The sequence below is a fragment of the Carya illinoinensis genome, chromosome 5 (genome assembly GCF_018687715.1).
Source record: "Carya illinoinensis cultivar Pawnee chromosome 5, C.illinoinensisPawnee_v1, whole genome shotgun sequence".
In the NCBI taxonomy this organism is placed as follows: Eukaryota; Viridiplantae; Streptophyta; class Magnoliopsida; order Fagales; family Juglandaceae; genus Carya; species Carya illinoinensis.
The window spans coordinates 47,091,557-47,112,093 of record NC_056756.1 but is presented as its reverse complement, the minus strand read 5'-3'; the positions used below and the strand labels follow the sequence as shown (position 1 = coordinate 47,112,093).

Sequence of the window (20,537 nt, the reverse complement as noted above, 5' to 3'; positions counted from 1 at the left end):
CTTCCTTACCTACGTATTCGATAGGCTCTGTTTTGTTGTGGCAAAGATAGTGTTTTGCTGTTCTCTTAAGTGGGTCTTTTGTAATGGCTTCTTCTTTGTAAGTAAGGTTAATCATCAATATACGGACGCCCTGTCCACCTTTTGATAAATAAATAAAAAGCACATGCGTCACATAATGAGAACCAAATAATTGACTGAGTCATAAAAATGTGAGTCTTCTTTCTGCTTGTTTTAAAATATCTTTTAAAACCAAATAATTGACAGTACAAATATATCTGTTTTCCTTTGAGAGGCTGAGAAACCTTCCTTCCATAAAACAGATACAAAATATTTGCTTACAAGAAATGGCAATGATTATCATCTCCTACTTCTTCTTGTTTGTGGTAATTTTCATCTTACCCGCCCACGTACAAGGCTGAAATGAGTGTGCTGATTCATTACAGTGTGCAAGCCACGGCCCAGCCGTCCGATCTCCTTTCCGACTTCAAGACCGACACCCAGACCACTGTGGCTTTTCTGGGTTTCTTCTGTCCTGCACTGATAAAAACCAAACGGTGCTCCACCTACCGGATTCAGTAGAACTGTTTGTCGAAAACATTGACTACAAATCTCGGAGAATCCAATTGTATCATCCACACCATTGCTTTCTAAGAGATATTCCGCATCTCAATTTACCTTCCTCGCCTTTCCAGTTCGCAACAGATAACGCTTTAGCTGACTATGCCTTTTTCGGTTGTTCCTGTAAAAAAACAGAAGAAGATAAATACACTTGGATCTCTTGTCTTAGTGGCCCTAACCACCAAGTTCATACCTTGGCTTATGAAGATTCCATCACCCGCTTTCCCTTACCCCCTTGTAAAAGGATTTATAACCTTGGATCGATTCCACCTTATTTGGTATCCAGCGAAACTATTTAAATGAATTGGTCCAGAACACCAGATGAAGCGAAAGGTATATATCCTATTCTATGTAATTTACAACTTTGTACTCAATTTATTCACGCTTTTATTAATGCCTAGTTTACCAATGCTCATCTGCAGCCGCGAATTTTCTGCATTAATTATCAAAAATTTAATTTTGCAGCAAAGAAAAATGAAATTAAATATATATACATATACACACACGCACACGCACACGCATATATTGAAGTGTTTATCATGAACGTTATTCCTGAAATTTGGAAAAAAACTAAAATTAGAAAATAATAATAAATAAAAATCGATGCCGGTTGTGAATAATAAATAATCTCTCTGTTTTTTAATTTCACAACCATGATGAGAATCTGATATGTTAAAACATTTCGCAGGTACGTCATCAACAAAACTAGTCACCACTGGTAAGTGTCCCTCGTTTATATCATGACACTTTCATCATCGGGCAAAATCATGAGATATAGGACTTCTTGATCACTCACGATTCTTCAATATGCAGGTGCCGTCTTAGGTTCATTTCTTGTACTACTGGTGGTCTTTGCTCTCCAACGTCTCTATATTAATGATATGGTAGAAAAAGAATATCGGGCAAAGATTGAAAAGTTCCTGGAGGATTATAGAAATTTCCAGCCGACGAGATACTCGTATGCTAATATTAAAAAGATTACAAATCAGTTTGCAGAGAAGTTGGGCCAAGGAGCATACGGTACAATATTCAAAGGAAAACTTTCCAATCAAATTCATGTTGCCGTGAAGATCCTGAACAACAGTTCCAAGGAAAATGGTGAAGAATTCATCAATGAAGTGGGAATAATGGGTAGAATTCACCATGTTCATGTGGTTCGCCTTGTTGGCTTTTGTGCTGATGGATTTAGGCGAGCACTAGTTTATGAGTTTTTATCAAATTACTCACTAGAGAAGTTCATATTTTCAGCAAATGTCAAGAACCGTTTTCTTGGATGGGACAAGTTGCAAGATATTGCCATCGGCGTTGCAAAAGGAATTGAATATCTTCACCAAGGATGTGACCACCAAATCCTCCATTTTGACATCAAACCCCACAATGTTTTGCTTGACGATAACTTTAATCCAAAAATTTCTGATTTTGGTCTTGCAAAATTATGTTCCTAGGATCAAAGTGTAGTATCTATGACTACGGGCAGAGGGACCATGGGGTATAGTGCACCTAAAGTGTTCTCTAGAAACTTTGGGAATGTGTCTTATAAAGCAGATGTTTATAGTTTTGGAATGTTGCTACTTAAAATTGTTGGAGGGAAGAGAAATGTTGATGTCACAGTGGAAAGCACTAGCAAGGTCTACTTTCCAGAATGGATTTATAATCTTTTAGAACAAAAAGAAGAGTTAAAAGTCTTTATCGAAGATGATGGATATACTAAAATTGTAGAGAAACTTGCAATTGTCGGACTATGGTGCATACAATGGCACCCAATGGATCGCCCTTCCATGAAACTTGTAGTTCAAATGTTGGAAGGAGAAGAAGATAAATTAATCATGCCTCCTAATCCTTTTGCCTCCTCAGGCCCTACAAAAGTTCAAGCACGGAAACCTACCACGCGTTTAGGTCAAGATTTGGAGGTTATCCTCGAATCAGATTAAGTATAATTGTTTAGATTTTGTTTTGAAATCTTGTTGTAGTTGAGCATTATTGCTTTTGATTTTGCAATCATAAAGGACTTCAAGGTTGTTTCTTTTCTATGAACTTGATATGATCATATTTCTTTCAGATAAAATCTAGTAGTTTGGAAGGGGCTAATCAGTATTGACAAGTACCATTATGGTAGACACGTTCTTTAGTCAAGATTCCCATTTTGTATGGTATAGTATGTCGCAACATATTATACATGACCCATTAGTCATTAAGGGCAGTGACTCAATGCTCTGAATTAGTTGTTTGTTATATACTAAGTTATGGATTCACCTTATGATATTAGTATTAACCTAATGAGAATAGATTTTAAATTATGATTCAAATATATGATGTAACCAGTCCAATTTGGTCTAATTTTGGACCTTTTTTAAAAATCGAACCAGTGTATATTAGTTTTTAAAAATTTAAGAACCAATGTCAGATAGATTCATCACTGAGACTAAAATTTATAGTTTTTTAAGTTTCGGTCTAGTCTGATCCCCTTTTTTTGGTTTATGTATTATCTATGTTAATAATAATATGATCTTTACATATATTAAACTTTATATTAGTCTATTTATATTATAGTATATACTTATATTATAGTATAAGTACATTACTTATTTTTTAATAATTAATACATATTAGTATAGTATTGGATTTATCTATAATCTATTTAAGTTATAAATTTTTTATATAAATATATATAATCAAATGTGTAAAAATATATTTACAAAAAGATTATATATATTATATTTATTTTTCCAAAAGATGCTGCTACACCCACCGAGACTAACGAGGGCTGCGGACTAATTGTATACCCCGCCGGCACAGGTTTTAAGAAAGTTGAAAATGCACAAAGTTATTATATTGTAAATAGTAAAAAAAACACATCCTTATGCTAAGTTGCTAACAACCCCTTCCCCACCTTGCCTCTGATTCCAACTCACTAGGAAAAATAAAATGTTCATAAATATAAAATATAATTCGATAATAAAAATTTCTAATTCGACTTGTCATGTTTAAATAAAATGAAACAAATAAAATTTGACCATCCACCGGTACTAGCTGAAGGCTAATCCCATACGAAATTCAATTTATTTACACCACCACCTTATAAATAATTCCTAACATGTTCCAAGTAACTTCTAGATCATATTGATCATGGGTCATATAAGAATTAATCTTCGCGTCAGCCCCTTTTTGGGAGCAGCCAGACGTATACCCTACGTGGTGCTGTGTAATGACAAAATAGTCTCTGACTTTCCGTTCCGTCCCTCAGCTCTAGCAAACATTTGATTTGCGAGATGCGATTTCGAGTTCCGTCGGTGAGATTTTGACTTCCTTTTCTCTGTGATGAGATTTCTTCTTCTTCTGCACTAAGATTTCTTATTCTTCTTCTCTGCAATTTCGACATACTCAGATATGAACCACACAGTCCACCGACATGAAGCACGCAATCCACCGACGCGAAGCCCTCATTCCATCGACGTGAAGCCCTCAGATTTGTGGGAGGGGTGATGTATCGTTTATTGTAAATAATCTTCTTCAAAATTTTTCTTGTAGTACTCCTTTTTTCTCTGTGATTCTAGGTCTTTTTTCTTTATTTTTTTCTCTTTGTTTACTCCATTCTTTTTTCCTCCAGTGTTTAGGTATATTAGCTGTAAATTAATGGTAATTTGCTAGAAATTAATTGGGTTGTTTCTGTATGATGCACATCGCTAGAAATTAAACTCCAGAGTACAACCTTGTGAGTTGTGACCCAGCTGGTGGGGGTGGGGGGCGACGCCGACGAAAAGACGGCATGTGTTGTGACCCAGCTCATGGGGGTGGGGGAGAGGATGGGCGACGCAGCTAGTGGGGGTGGGGGGCGAAGCAGCTAGTGGGGGTGGGGGGCGACGCCGAGGGTGGGGAGAGGAAGAAAATGAGATGAGCTGGCGACGGGGAGGGAGTAGAGCTGGGCGACGAGTGGAGTGGTAGCGCTGTGCAGCTGCGTCTGAGAAGTAAGAACGTTGGAAAGAGAGACGGCGGGCAGAAATTGAGAGGTAAGAACGCGGGGGGGCAAATTTGAATTGGTGAAGAAATACAAACCGACCAACAAAAAGCACGTTTTGGGTTTTAAAATTAAAACATAGATGCCACGTAAGGTGTGTAAAGAGTGCGCTGCTACAGGGGCTGATGCATAGCAATCCTCGTCATATAAAACATGCTCCAATAATACCGGTGCTAGTTTTTCTAGTCGTAAACATTTAGTCAATTAATCACATTGGTTTGCAAGTCAAACCATATATATTCACTACTTGCAACGATTGCATTGGGCGGGCGGTAGCTTGATTTGCTTTAAGGCTATATATTTCAGTGGAAAATATGACAATCACGAGTGCCATATCTATGCATTAATCGGATAATTTTTAAAATTGTAATTCCTATATATCATTCGTTAAATTAATTTTCTATATGCTATATATACCGCTTGATTTTTTCTACTGAAGAAGATTTTGGAATAAATATAATATAAAAGGAAACTTGGCCATCACAAAACCACTAGATGATCATAAGCTGGCCGAGATTGGCTCCAACAATTTTAAACTTAATTTAATTCATTTAATTATATTACTAATTAATGCACTGGCCGCTTTTGAATCCACATTATTGGCAGGTCGAGGCCTAACATGCAAGTGGATCTCACATATATACTGGTATCGACACATGCAGGCTGCCTGAATTAGTTCTTTCTCCGAATTAGAATCTTTACTATATAAAATGTGAATTTATAAATATTTTATCTAGTAAGCACATTATCTTTCGTAGGTCTTGAAAAATATTAACATGGCTTAAAAGAATGAAATTATATGTACATTATGAAACATGCAGCATTCATCTGCGTTAGTGGCTGAGAAGGATCTCGAAATTGATTGGAAATGTAGCCTTCACGAAAATGGCTTATTATAAATTATATAAAGTAAAATCTCTTTTTTTATTTATTTTATTCTATTATTTTTTTATTTATTTCAAACTCTTGGGTGATGTTTTTACAAGGGTAATATCAATGATGTACAACAAGGAGAGTGTTACCTCCACATTACTTTTCTTTTAAGAGTTGTTTGGATTCAAAAACCATCTCATCTTATCTTATCTCATTATTACTACTTTATTAAATTCTAACACAAAGTATAATAAACAATGCAATTTTTTTAAATTCTAAAATAATAATAATATTAAGAAATAATATTTTATTTAACTTTCAACTTTTATCTAAAACCATCTCATCTCCCTATCCACAAAGCCCCTTAGGTACTCCAAACGTACAACAAGAAATAAATAAATTATTCCTAAATATAAAATGTAACTTGATAGTAAACTCAAGTCATGTTTGAATAAAATTAGATCATACATCCAGCACTTCTAAAGTCTAACCACATACTTATGAATTCAATTTGTTTACATGCAAACACTTATAAATCCCAACAGTTTCTAAGGGATTTCCTAGATATTGATGGGTTGTTGAAAACATGCTTAATTCAGTACTAGTGCTGATTTTTCAAGTCAATGGACATCTTATTCACGTACGTCCACCGCCTACTTAATTAATCAGTGCACGACATTTCAAATTTAATGACTTGACCATCAACATCATACTTTTCTTCATTTAGATTTAGAACGATAATCCCAATCCACATTACTGGCGGAGGTCCTCTCGATCGTGGAGCTTTTTTCTTCAATCACCTAACAAGTGGGTCTCACATTTATAAATTGCTAGGATACAATATATCTATACGAGGTGGCAACGTTATTATGTACTATGAAAGCATATAATTAATTTTCTATACTATTAAAAAATAGGTTTTCGATAAATGTCTTAGTTTTAAAAATATCTTTTTATTTTTTCGAATGAAAAAACAATATATTTTTCTTTTAAACAAGAACCAAAGCAGTCTCAATCTTTTTTTTCTACTCTGGTCAATATACGCAAGGTAGAAATCACTGGTTTAAATATTGCACTTAATCAACGTCCCATATAAGACGAGCTCAACCACTATATATCATATGTAGAAGACAAGCCCCTTGACATTGAAAGAGATAATAACAACTAACGAGTCTCTGTCTGATCACTTTTGTAATCTTGTTAGGGAAGTTTTAAGTATAACTAAGTGTTAGTAAAATGTACAGTAATATAATAAAAATTACATTCAAATTAACATTTAAATGAAATCAGTTTAGACCGATACATGAAAATCTCGATCTCTTTAAAGAGATTCAAGCCTTTTGTAGTATTATTAAAACAACATATTTTATTTTCTTTAGATATATTCAACGGAACATTATTTCGTTCTTATTTTAGAAGAAAAAAGACCATAAAGTAGAGGACATTGTATATTCACAAAAATGACTTATTGCACAGAGGAAATTGTATAAAGTAGAAATTCTTTTTTTCTTTTTACTTTTTTGTGGATTTCAAAATCTTGAATGATGATTCTATAAGGTTATGAATGATGTACAACCAAGAGGGTGTTATCCCGCCATACTTTTCTTTTAGGGACTCCAAACGTACAACAAGAAATAAATAAATTATTTCTAAATATAAAATATAATTCGATAGTTAACTACTCAAGTCGTATTTCAATAAAATTAGACCATCTAGCCACCACTCTTAAAGTCTAACCACGTTATATGAATTTAATCTGTTTACATGTACATACTTATAAATCCTAACAGTTTCCAAGGGATTTCCTAGATATCAATGGGTCGTAAAAAACAAGCTTTAGTACTATTGGTGCTGATTTTTCTAGTCAATGGATATCTTCTTCTCGTCCACCGCTTGCTTAATTAATAAGTGCACAACATTTCAATATTCTTTTCCATTGTTTTCTACCCCAATGTATAAGCAACGCGGAAATCTTGTAATCAATTGCAAGTTGTGGTAGACCGCATAATATTCTATGTCCCATTAAAGACGGGTTCGACCACTAGTCTATATGGAAGACGGGCCCCTTGATATTGAAAAGACAGCGTGAGAATAAAATTAAACAAATAAAAATTGATTTTCGACGAATCGGTGAAGTCTAACCGCGTATGAATTCTATTTGTTTACACAGCCTTATAAATTCCTAACATTTTCCCAACCAAGATATCGATAGTTCGTTGAATACATGCTCATTACTACTGGTGCTGATTTTTCTAGTCATTGGCATCTTCTTCACGCCGACGGCCTGTTAAGTCAATGCACGACTTGGCCTGGTTATTTTTTAAAATTTTTTATCTCATCTTATTTAATTATTATAATTTTTTAAATTTTTATACAAAATAAAATAAACAATGTTACTTTTTTAAATCTCAATACAACTTTTTTAAATTTCAATACAAAAATAATATTAAAATAATATATATTCTAATAATATTGTATTCAATTTTTAATTTTAATCTTAACTCATCTTATTTTATCTTTAAAAATAAATGAGGCCCAGCCCAAACATTGACCTGATAATGACTTTTCTTCATTTTGATTCATTTAGCTAGTAGGTGGTCCTCGAGGAGCTTTTTTCTTCAATCAGCTAACAAGTGGGTCTCCAAGTGGGTCTCACATTTATAAATGATGCTATGGACACCCATTACCTACCCTGGAAATTACTCTCCTTTACGTATGTTGATAGAAGATGGGGTCGACCACTATAAATGTATTGTCTCCCAGTACCAGGCTGAAAGCTCCTTGACACTCCACATGACAGCGCTATTCCAACAGACCTCACACGCATTGCATTATTAAAATCATCTACGTGTCCATTGCTAATTGATAAATAACATACAAATTAGCATAAAGGAGATAGGGTTGGCTTGGCTACGTACGTTGAAGCAGCTCACGGATGAAAGATACATGGAGTCAGTGCAAATATATATATATATATATATATATATATGTAGGCCTAAATCATGCAATATTACACAAAGCTCACCATAACTAAACCATAATTACTAGGAGAGTCTCACAATGCTCATATCATACACTCACACTGGCCACAAGAAATCACGATAAGCGTTTGTGTGCTGCATTTGGAATCTTGGATTTCAACTTTTAATCGGGTTTGACTTTGATATTTGAAAGCTTTTAAGAAAATAGTTTGATTATATAAATATTCTCATTTCTTTCTTTTCAAAAATTATCTTTTTTTTTTTTTTCTATTAATCTTGTTTTCAAATTTCTAATATTTAAATTTCTAAAAACAAATCATCCATTTTTAGTGATCATATTTTAAATATATCTATACTAATATATAAAGTACAAATCGCTTATCTACAGTATTTTCGTTTAACTTTTTTTTTTTCTATTTTACCCTTAATTTTATTTGATAATTACGGTAATTTACATTTTACTTTCATTTTACCGACAGTTATTTCGGTCTTTGTACATTCTTAGAGCCCTACCTTTTTCCTCTATTTTATTTCCGACTTTGCCCCCACGTTCTATTGCTTAGTTCGTTATGCCTGCTGCCGTTTTACTTCACCAACTAAATATTATTGTCTTTTTACACTTAAGATCTTATCATCTGCCACAAATTTAAAACTTCATATTTGCATTTCATTTCATTTGTGTTCTGTATTCTCACTTTCTCAAATAAAAAAAAAATTTCCCGTGTCTTTCCGATTGGTGCTACTCGTCAATCTCCGACAAATGAAGGTATGCTTCTTATTCTTTATTCTTTCGGTATTTGCATGAATGAAATATTTCAATATATATAATTACATATCAGAGACAAAAAAAAAAATTAGAAACAGAATAAAAACGATGTTTGCACATTCACATATGTAGTTTACAGAAAATATTCCCAACAAAAAAAAAATCAAACAAATATTATCTTTTGTCTTCTAATTTGCTGGCACTTCACGAGAGAAATGACCAAAGAATGCCGAATAACAAGTTAGTGTGAAAAAAAAAGCCGAATAACAAGAAGAAAAATAAAAGAAATCAAACACAGAAAAAAAAAAACTTTAACCGAAAATAGAAAAAGCATAGAAACACAAATGGAAAGAAAAAAGAAATTTGTTTAAAAGATGTGAAAAATGCAAAGGTAATATATATCAAAGGGCGATGAACAAGAAAAACAAGTGGAAGAAATCAAACGCAAGAAAAAAAAAAAACTAACTTGGAATGGAAACTGAAAAACCCTAGCAACACAGATCGCAAAAAAAAAAAAAAAATCTATTCTACAGATCTGAAATGCAAGGAAAAAAATAACGTAAATCAAATATACATTAAACGCAAGAAAAAAAAAATTTCTACATGACTGTAACAACGAACGCAACATTTTAAAAAATAAAATTTGTACAAGAAACAAAAAATAGAAAAGACGGAAGAACAAACAAATATCTTAAGAACTGTGAAGATCTGTTCAGATCTCTAAATATATGCAAGAAAATAAACCAAGAACACAGATCGCAAAAAAAAAATCTTCTACAGATCTGAAATGCAATGAAAAAAAACGTTAAGAATATACATGAAACGCAAGAAAAAAAAATTTCTACATTAATGTAACAACAAACGCAAGAATCTGTTTAGATCTGTAAATAAATGCAAGAAAATAAACCAAAAAAATGTTAAGAACACAGATTTAAACGCAAAAAAAAATAAACAAAAACGTGAGCATCAAACGAAACGAGTAAGAAACAAAAAAATCGAACCACAAACCAACAACTAAATAAATCCCAGCACAAATAGATGAAAGAAACAAGAACTTGCACTGCAATATACATGTTGAACGAAAGGAAAAAAAAATTTCGGCATATCTGAGACATAGAAATTAAAATTTGGGAGGTTTAAAAAAAATGGAGAAGGAAATAGAGATGGTGTAGATGAGAGAAGAGAAACGGCGTAGATGAGAGAAGAAAGAAGACGGAAGAACAAGAAGAAGAAAGGTGTGTGTGTGTGTGTGTGTGTGTGTGAGAGAGAGAGAGAGAGAGAGAGAGAGAGAGAGAGAGAGAGAGAGAGAGAGGAGGGGGGCAGCCGAAAGGAGTGCTGAAAGCATAAGGATGCTTTTATATCAATGGGCGTAGGGTTAGGGTTAGGACAGCAAAAATATTTGAAGACCCCATAAGTAGGCTGTTGCATGCTAGATTTCTGATATTTGAAATTAATTTTCTTTTATTACTACGGGCCCTGTCTCTGTCTTGCTAGAAAGGACAGCAAAAATATTACTACTTTGATAAATCTGTTAAAAGCGTGTTCCATATTTCAAACCTAGAAGATGGCTTTTATCTTTCAGTTACCCAAATCTTAAAACTTCACTCACAAGCTAAATACAAACTTTTCACCAAAAAAAAAAAACGTTCATATCGATAAGTATATATATATATTTAAATATATATAATATTGCTATTCAGTTCAACTGTGTTCAAATCTTTTTAAAATTAATATGATAATTGCTCATAAATTTGCTTATAGGCTTTCTTTTTATAAATATTAAATTTATTTATATTATCTTTTATTATTGTTAATTATTATTTTTATATGCAAATTTAGAGGCTTCTTAGACTGTTGATCCCGTAATTGATTTGTGATAGTTTGTATAAAAATGTTGACAAAAAAATTCATCTCTATTTTTAATGTCTTTGATTAATATGCGCATCATATTCTTTTTTTCTAACTATCATTTTATTTTTATTATTATTCATGCTATCATTTTTATAAATTATCTGTAAACAAAAAATGATAAACATTTTTTTAAATCAAGTAACAAAGTAATGATCCAGGCGGATTAACAAGAGATTTATATCAACAAACAAAACTGATAAGAAAGTTGATGAATTCTTATAATTAACTATTTGTTAGGAATTAATAGTAAAACACCATTTTACTTACTAATCACTTCAAAGTTATGGTTATTGAGTTTTTATACATAAATATAGTATTTAGTCTTGTTATTTTCAAAATTTGTGTGAAAAATTTTAAAAATTTGATAAACATTAACTTATTAACACAAACATTATAATAAAAAAATAAAACAAAATAGCATTTCCATTTATTTGTGGTTTTTTTATAGCCTTTTATTTGTTTTTATTTTTTTTGTTTTATATAGTTTATTAAAAATATGTTTGATAATAAATTCCATTCAATACATTAATTCTTTGCTTGTAAGCTTTTTTTTTTTTTTTTTGTGTAAATAGTGAATTTATTTATATCATCTTTTTTTTTATTTTTTTTATCATTAGAATTTTTTATTTTTTTTTTATGTATGTTTGTTTTTGTTAGATTTGTTGCTTTTGCTTTTGTTTGGCTCTTCATCAATCTGGTTGGTATCAATTCGCTGTGTCCACTTTGTTCCCCTGTTTGTGCTCCACTTCCTGGTATGTTCTTTTTTATCTGATTTGAAAAAATATTATTCAATTTTTGTATGTTCATATAAGTGCACTTGCAATTAGGATAAATTGATGATATTATATCATTGTCATGTGAATAATTGCTTTTCTCATTATATTAATTTGTTTTAATACATTTGTTTTATTCTAAGATTTGTTATCTTGTTTGATTCATTTAAGATTTGTTGCTTTTGTGGTTTTTTTTTATAGCCTTTTATTTATTTTTGTTTTTTTTTTTATATATTTTATTAATATCATTTTTTGTATCGTTAGAATATTTTTTTTATGTATGTTTTTTTTTACAGATTTGTTGCTTTTGCTTTTATTTGATTGTTCATCAATCTGGTTGATATCAATTCGATGTGTCCATGTTGTTCCTCTGTTTGTGCTCCACTTCCTGGTATGTTCATTTCAATCTTATTTAAAAAAATATTATTCAAATTTTTTATGTTCATATAAGTGTACTTGTAATTAGGATAAATTTATGATATTAATTTGATTTATTTTAATTTATACATTAATAATTATTGCAAATTTAATAATAATGTTTATAAAAACTTTTTGTTACTTAGCTAGCTATTAGCACATAGTTCATTTAAATTTTTTTCATTTAATATATCAATTTTACATAAAATTGTATTAAGAATTTAAAATATAAAAAAATGAAATTTAAAATATTTTTTCAGTTAATCCTGAACATCATCATGATGGTGTTCGTTTGGAAGCAAATATCAAAAGACTACTTTACTCACTAATCACTTCAAAGTTATGGTTTCTAAGTTTTTATACATACGTCCAGTATTTAGTCTCATTATATTCAAAATTTGTTAGAAAAAATTCAAAAGTTTAGTAAACAGTAGGTGATTATTACAAACATTGTAACAAAAAATTAAAAAAAGTAGCATTTTCATTTTTTTTTTTTTTTGGTTGTTGATTTTTTTACAGCTTTCTATTTGTTTTTATTTTTTTATATGTCTTATTAAGAACATTTTTGATAATAAATTTCATTTAATGCATTAATTCTTTGCTTGTAAGTTTTTTTTTTTTTTTTGTAAATACTAAATTTATTTATATCATTTCTCATTATTGTTAGGATATTTTTTTTATGTAAATTCTTTTTACAGATTTGTTGCTTTTGTTTTTACTTGGCTTTTCATCATTCTGGTTGTTATCAATTTGTTATGTTCACACTCTTCCTCTATTTGTCCTCCATTTTCAGGTATGTTATTTTCTATCTCATTTGAAAAAATATTATTCAATTTTTTATGTTCATATAAGTGCACTTATAATTAGGATAAATTGATGATATTGTATTCTTGTTATGTGAATATTTGTTTTTTTCATCATATTCATTTCTTTTCATACATTTGTTTTATTCTAAGATTTGTTATCTTGTTTGATCCATTTAATATGATCTGTGGGAAATTATTTCGAATTAATTATTTTCTTCTTTTGCTTTGACTATAAGTGTTTATGATATTTCTTATGCATATATATTGCCATATGTATATATCTAATCACATCTTTGATATATTTTCAAACTTTTTTTTAGATTACGCTTGAAAATCGATACAGAATTTACAATTTTTTATAACTTTATGCCGACTGGTAAGACAATATTATTAAATGCAAAAATATATTTAAAACATTATTAACACTATTTCTTTTTTCTTTTATCTAACTTCTTTTATGAATAAATCCAGAAAAGAGTGAAAACGATCTACCAAGAAGAAATTGGTATAGTACCCAATCAAATGAAAAAAAAAAAAAAAAAAAAAAGAGATCCGTCGAAAAAAAAGAAAGATATATGCTGAGTTGAAAAATCTTCAACATAATAAAATACGAAGGTAAAGACAATTTCAAAATGTTCTCTCTGTTTCTTCAAACGATAATGAAGGCATTTGTATAAGAGAAATTGGATCGTTTTCGAATATTAACTTTTCTGAAATTAATATCCATAACAATACATCAACTTCAATATTGACCAATCAGGTTTATTCATAACCATTTGTTATTAAAAAAAATCTTTCTTTCAATTCTTTTCTCATTCTATTCAATAAATATTAAAAAAAATGCTTCTATAGGTTAATTATCTAAATGAAGATGAATTCAATTTTGAAAGAACCTCAAATTTCAATTTAGGTAATGTACAAATTGACATTTTTTTGTTAATTTTTATATCATTATTTAATATTTTATCTTTAATAATTTTATTTTTTATTTTTTTAATATAGGAAAACGGCAAAGAAGATCTTATTATTTTAGACAAATATTACACACTATAATTCTTAAACCAAATTATTTACCATTAGTACCATCATGTAAATATTAAAATTCATAGATTTTTGGACATTATTTGATTGGAGCTTAATTGCTTGTACAAATAAGTATATTATGATTAGTTTGCTGGTCTACTATGCTTTTATTTCTTTTATCGAAAACATCAGATTTAATATTTATGGTTTTTTAGTCCAACAAAAATTCTTAGATTTCTTTTTATTAATATTTATTTTATTAACATAGTGTCAAAGATTATACAATTTTTTATTTTAATAATTTTCTTTTATTAACAACCAAACTTACGCTCCAGCATTAGGCAAATGTTTACATTTTATTTTGTCAAAAATTATAACAATATGAAGATTTATTTTGGAGTCTAAATTGTGCCCCCACTAGGCAAACGTCCAAAGGACGTTGCCTCTACTAGTATATATATATTGTACTTTGGTAACTCAACTAAGTGGAGACAAGAAGAGAGGTGCTAGTGAAGTCCATATATTGGGAGTTGGGCCTTGAGAGAGAGAGAGAAGCAACATGCTTTGAGGTTTTCTGGTCTTATTCTCTGGGCCATAATGCATATTGATACGGGTTTAGTTGGTGCTGGGCCATCATCAATTGCATAGGTACGATCATCTTGACTCATCTTTTCAGTTAGTCTAAAATAAAATTTCAAAAGAATTGTATGCATATAAATATCTTGAAAAAGAAAAGGACAAGTTTTTATTTTGTTCAATTTTAAAGGTTGAGTACAAAGAGCTCTCTAATTGTTTAGAGATTGATGCTTATAGAAATGATTTTTTTTGCAAATTTAAATATATTGTGCGTGTGTGAGAGAGAGTTAGATATATATATATATATACTACCCTATATGTCGCTACAATTTGAACTATTAAATTATGTAATTAAAAGTAACCAAAACTAGAATTAATAGAACTAAACTTAAAAATTGATTTATTTGATCAGTACCTTTATGCTACTTAGATTCTTCCATTCCAAATATCAAGACCTAAGCATTTGTGATACTTAGAACGAGAGAATAGGCCATTTGTGTGGGCATACCACAATTTTGGGGTCTATGGCATGCACTACCTAAAAAAGGTGATGAGGGAAGAGGGAAACATATATAGATCTCTAACTTATATATTCTACGAAAGTCTTCTTTTTTAATCAAAATTATAGGAAAAGATTATTATTTTCATAAAAATTAAATGGCTTTTGCTTTTTTAGATATGAAATCTAATTATTTTTCTTGTACCATGAATTTTTATTGTCACATTGATTAGACCAAACATATCAAACAACAAATAATGTTATCCAAAAATAGCTTAGCTGTTTTACGAGAGCTCCAAACACGCCCCCCAAAATTAAACATGCATGTGTAAAGGTCACATTTTGCCATCATGTTGTACTAGGCTTCCTCAAAGAACAACCACAAAACAAATTCTGCAATCGCATCAGAGAAAGAGAAACGTACAGTTGAAGAGGGCGATAATGGGTGGAGAATTAGCACGTCTTGAAGAGGATTCCACGCATTAGATTCCCACAAAGACACCTAAATCCTTTGCTTCAGGTCTCTCTGTCTCTCTCTCTTTTAAGTCTCATGTTTTTTCCTTCTTTGCAACGTTTATTGTAACTTTTCTTATCAACAATTCTCTTGCTAGAAGTAATTGAACAGAAATCCTACTTTGGTTCGTGCATGTTACTTTTATTTTGCAAAAAAAATGTTTTTTTTTTTTGCTTTATATATATTCAACGGACCATTGTTTCACTTTTTTTTTGGAAGAAAAAAGACTATAAATTGTAAATTTCGTTAATATTTAACTCGGATTGGTTAATTTTCTCTCCAATTGTATGCTTATAATGAGCTATTGAGACGGATGAGAGATTTGCTACCAAGATTGGCAGAAGGGTAATGAGATGTCTTTGGGCTATAGCTATTTTTTTGAAGTTTCACCCAAAATTGAATGTTAGGTCTTCTAGTATTTCAATGGGGCATTACAAGGATAATAGAAGGTCATAAAGGGCATGGTTTGAGAAGAGCAATGCGGGAGGAATGGTATGATTGAGAAGAGTGGATTTCATAGTTGTTCTAATAATATATGATTCATTAAGAATTTCCTCAAGTTAACTCGATAAGTTATGATAAGTTATATGTAGCAATAATGGCGAAAACGTAAAGAAATATAGGTTGCACTAGTTCTCTTGGGAGCAATGAAATGCGGGAGGAATGGTATGATTGAGAAGAGTGGATTTCTTAGTCGTTCCAATAATATATGATTCATTAAGGATTTCCTCAAGTTAACTTGATAAGTTATGATAACTTATATGTAGCAATAATGGCGAAAAAGTAAAGAAATGTAGGTTGCACTGGTTCTCTTGGGAGCAATGAGACTCATTGACGGCTTTCTAAGTAGTAAAAAGCTCAATTTTACCAATCAAACTATTTTCCTCTCCATTATACATGTTCTTTTCGGCTTCCCTTTTGTTCTTCTACAGGTTTTATAAACTGGTAAGGTGTTTTTCAATTTTTATCTTGTCTTCTATAAATAAATTGGTTGAGATATCTGTGCAAAAGTCCAAGCACCACTGAATCATGACCATGAATGGTGTACCTTAGGCTAGTTCAAATTTTCAAGAATAGAAGCCATATAAGCGGTATAAGATGACATATATTATGACGCTTTGTGATATCCCGTATTTTAGTGTATTTTAATTGAAAGATTATTTTGCTTCATTTAAATATTGGTTCTCTTATTTTAAATTTAATATGTTTCTCATTGGATATATTTTGTGATTCTTAAGTTGTAGAATTTATTTTTGATGTGCTTTCTTAATATTAATTATTGTTTTGCATTTAAATTGCTTTTTGATTTAAATTAGTTTTTGGGCTTTAAAATTTTTGTGTTGTTGGAATTTATTATTTTATTTTATGTAGTCACTACATTTAAATTAATTTATTTAACTGGCTGTTTTGAAAATTATTTTCATTGGATCAGTTTTGTGACCCAAGTTGAAAGGGCTGGACATCATTTCTTTCCTTTCATTTTTCAGCTTTCTGCCTACGATTCCCTCCTAAGGTGCACGCTGTAAAGATGGTAGTAAGCAAGGATGGTGGTAGTCCTGACTGTGATTCCCGCCTACAGTGATTGGATAAATGGATATGTTAGACCATTTTCTGAGAAAATGGCAGCTTGTGATTTAATGGATATGAGGACCGTTTTCTGAAAAAAATTGTGGATTTGTGCTTGGGCCATTTTCTGGAAAAATGGCGAATGGTATTTAATGGTATGCTTTGGGTCAAATGGGATATTTGGCTTGAATTGCAAAAATGCTCATTTTAGGGAAAATTTGTAATTTTTGGGTCTCATGCATATTTCATCATATGCATGCATATTTGTTGTTGCATAAATGTATTTTCATCTCTTAGGCTATTTGGTTTATTACTTACTGAGATTCACAATGTGACGGTATTTGACACCCTGCAGTACCGTAGATTTTGATGCAGATGATATTGATGTAGAGCCTGAGAATTTAGCTCTGTCAGAGAAGTGATTTGGGATCACTTGCTTGTGTATTGGGATTGTCTCCCACTTTTTGGCTATATAATTGGTTTGTATTATATTTATATTGGATAACTGTATAACTTTTAAAGCCATTTTATTTTGAAATCTATATTTAAATTTCAGGTACTTAGTTGGCTAACTTCTAATTAATCGCTGCGACTTTTATTGTACACTTTTTGTATGTTGCACACACTTAAGTACTTTTCGTTGGGATGTGTGACTTGTGTTATCATCATCCCAACACCTTGATTCCAGCATTTCAGTACATGGGAGTTAAGGACGTCACAACGTTGCCGCATCATATTTGGATAGCCTACTGATCAATGTCTTGCCTTTGTGATGACAAGTTAGTTTCAGCACAAATAAGGAAATAGGTGGAGAAAGATGGATGAGATTGTGGGCTTGGTCACCATAAGTTTACGAAAGTGTGACATTAGGATGGACTTCATGGCTGCAGTTGTATGGACTAGTACAATAATTTTGGCATCATAAAGACTAAGCAAGGCAATAATGGCCCATTATGAGGACAAGGTCAAGACAAGACCACTTATCGTTTCACAATACCATAGAATTTGTTCATGTGGATGGCTTGATGCATCAATTAAAAGATTCAGGTACTAGTCGGTTGGATTAGCCCTTTCTAGAAAGAGAAACTCCCACTTCTCTCTAGAAAAGTTACTAACCCTTTCTCATCAGTGTTTCCATCGGAGAGAAGGATGGAGTGAGAGGAGGATGAAGTCTTGGCTCCCATCCTCCACTCCACTCATTTTCCAATCTTTGTCTGTGCAAAAGTTCCTCTTCTAGGGTTTTTAACCCCTCATTTCCACTGGCTCGGTTTTGGTCAAATCTACCGTACTTCGGTGATCGACAACCTGCACGTGCCCCATCACGCAACTGCCCAACTGTTGATCTATTAAGACAAAGCAGAACCACAGGGAAAATCTCGCTATGTGATACTCACATGCTGTTTCTTTCAAGCATGGCTATCTCACATCGTACTAGTAGACTCACCACCTCAAGATATTCCAAATCTAACCTAACCCATCCCACAATCACTAGCACGTGGTCTCCACGCCCCACCCCAAAAACTCAGTAAACCGCAGTCGGCCATTTGATGTCGGTCTTCCTACTATGTTTCCGCTTTCCCTAACTGATGATCTTGAGGAAGGGAAAACGGGTCCTTTCATAAAATATCTCAAGACAACAAAATGCAGTGCACCTTCAACATCCATCCCCTTTAACGGTGGGATCACAGTTCCCATAGGTGTGCAAACAGCTAATAACCATCATTTAAGACGATACCCTCATGGAAGGGTATAGGTAGGGACCAAGATTTTGGTCCCAAAACCTTTTTTTTTTTTTTCTTTATTTTGCTTTTGTGCTATGGTTATTGTAATGTGGTGTTTGTTGGAGAATCTCACACTCTTCTCATGTATCTCGGTTTCTGTATCTAAATTATATATTTGTTTGCTTAAAAAAATGTTGGCTAAGGCTATTTAGATATGGGTATGATAGATAATTGATTTCACTGCTGAGGTCAGCTAACACCATTCCCAATGGTTCTTTTATCCTATCCTTTAAAGTACATCATAAAAATCTTTTTTTAACATACTGACTTTTACAATATATTATACATACATCAGCTTATCTATTTTTTTCTTTATGTCATTTAAATATTATAATTTAATATTTTTTATTCATTTTAAATATTTACTCTAACTACCAATCATATCATCGTATCTTTTGATATTTGCAATATCTACGCATATACAATGTTATATAATTATGTCCTAGTTTAGATTAATCCAAATTTATAAGCCAAACCAAAATTTAAATTGATTCAAAATATTAAAAAATATAATATATTATGAGAATATTCTCAAAATATATTACAAGAATATTCATTTTCAACAATTGTGAAATAAAATTCTCAAGAGAATTGTGAAAGAATGTTCCATTTAGAGAGCTTGCTCAATAATGTGCACCAAAGGTCAACTACTCAATCAATGAAAATAACTACACAATGGGATATTATCTTGCCGATGGTATATATGCTTCGTGATCGACATTTGTAAAAAATAATTCATGCTCTGGATGGAAAAAAACATTTTGTTGCAGCTCAACGGTTGATAAGAAAAGATGAAAAAGGGCATTTGGAGTGTTTTAAGCCCTATTTGCAATTGTACATGGACTTGCACTGTTTTTTTAATCGTCAAACGCTAAAGGAAATTATGATGGCACCATGGCATGCATAATTTTTTAACCAATGGTCTACATGCAAAAGAGATTATATACTGATCTTAGCCCTAAATGATAGTTTATATTGAAGCATGATAAATCGTGTTTATTTTGAACCTATTCTTTTAACTTGTATTATTCTCTAATTAACCTAATATTTACTTGTGATTACATAATAATCCAATCACATTATTATGTAATTGTAAGAATGAAACATGACTACGAGGTATCTTCCTTATTTATATCGTTATTATATTTAATATTTGGAATTCATTTTGAGCAATGTTATATAATGCACTCCTCTTCAAATTTTATTGTACTTGAAAATGTGCTACTTTCCATTACCTTTGGATCCTCTTTTTGTTTTTTTTGTTTTTTTTTTTTGTTTTTTTTTTTGTTTTAAAAAAAAAGGAATTCAAAATGATAAATCAACATAGTGAGATAATGGCATTGTAGATAGCATTTTCCTTTCATTTTATAGCATTTTAATTTTTCTAACTTTATAACTTTGATGGGTGCTTTAAGCAT

General features: G+C 31.2%; 1 pseudogene; it reads left to right on the top strand.

The window, feature by feature from the left end:
* The first annotated feature begins 267 nt into the window (after window positions 1-267).
* Window positions 268-2,706, top strand: LOC122310974 (annotated as a pseudogene).
* Window positions 2,707-20,537: the final 17,831 nt, after the last annotated feature.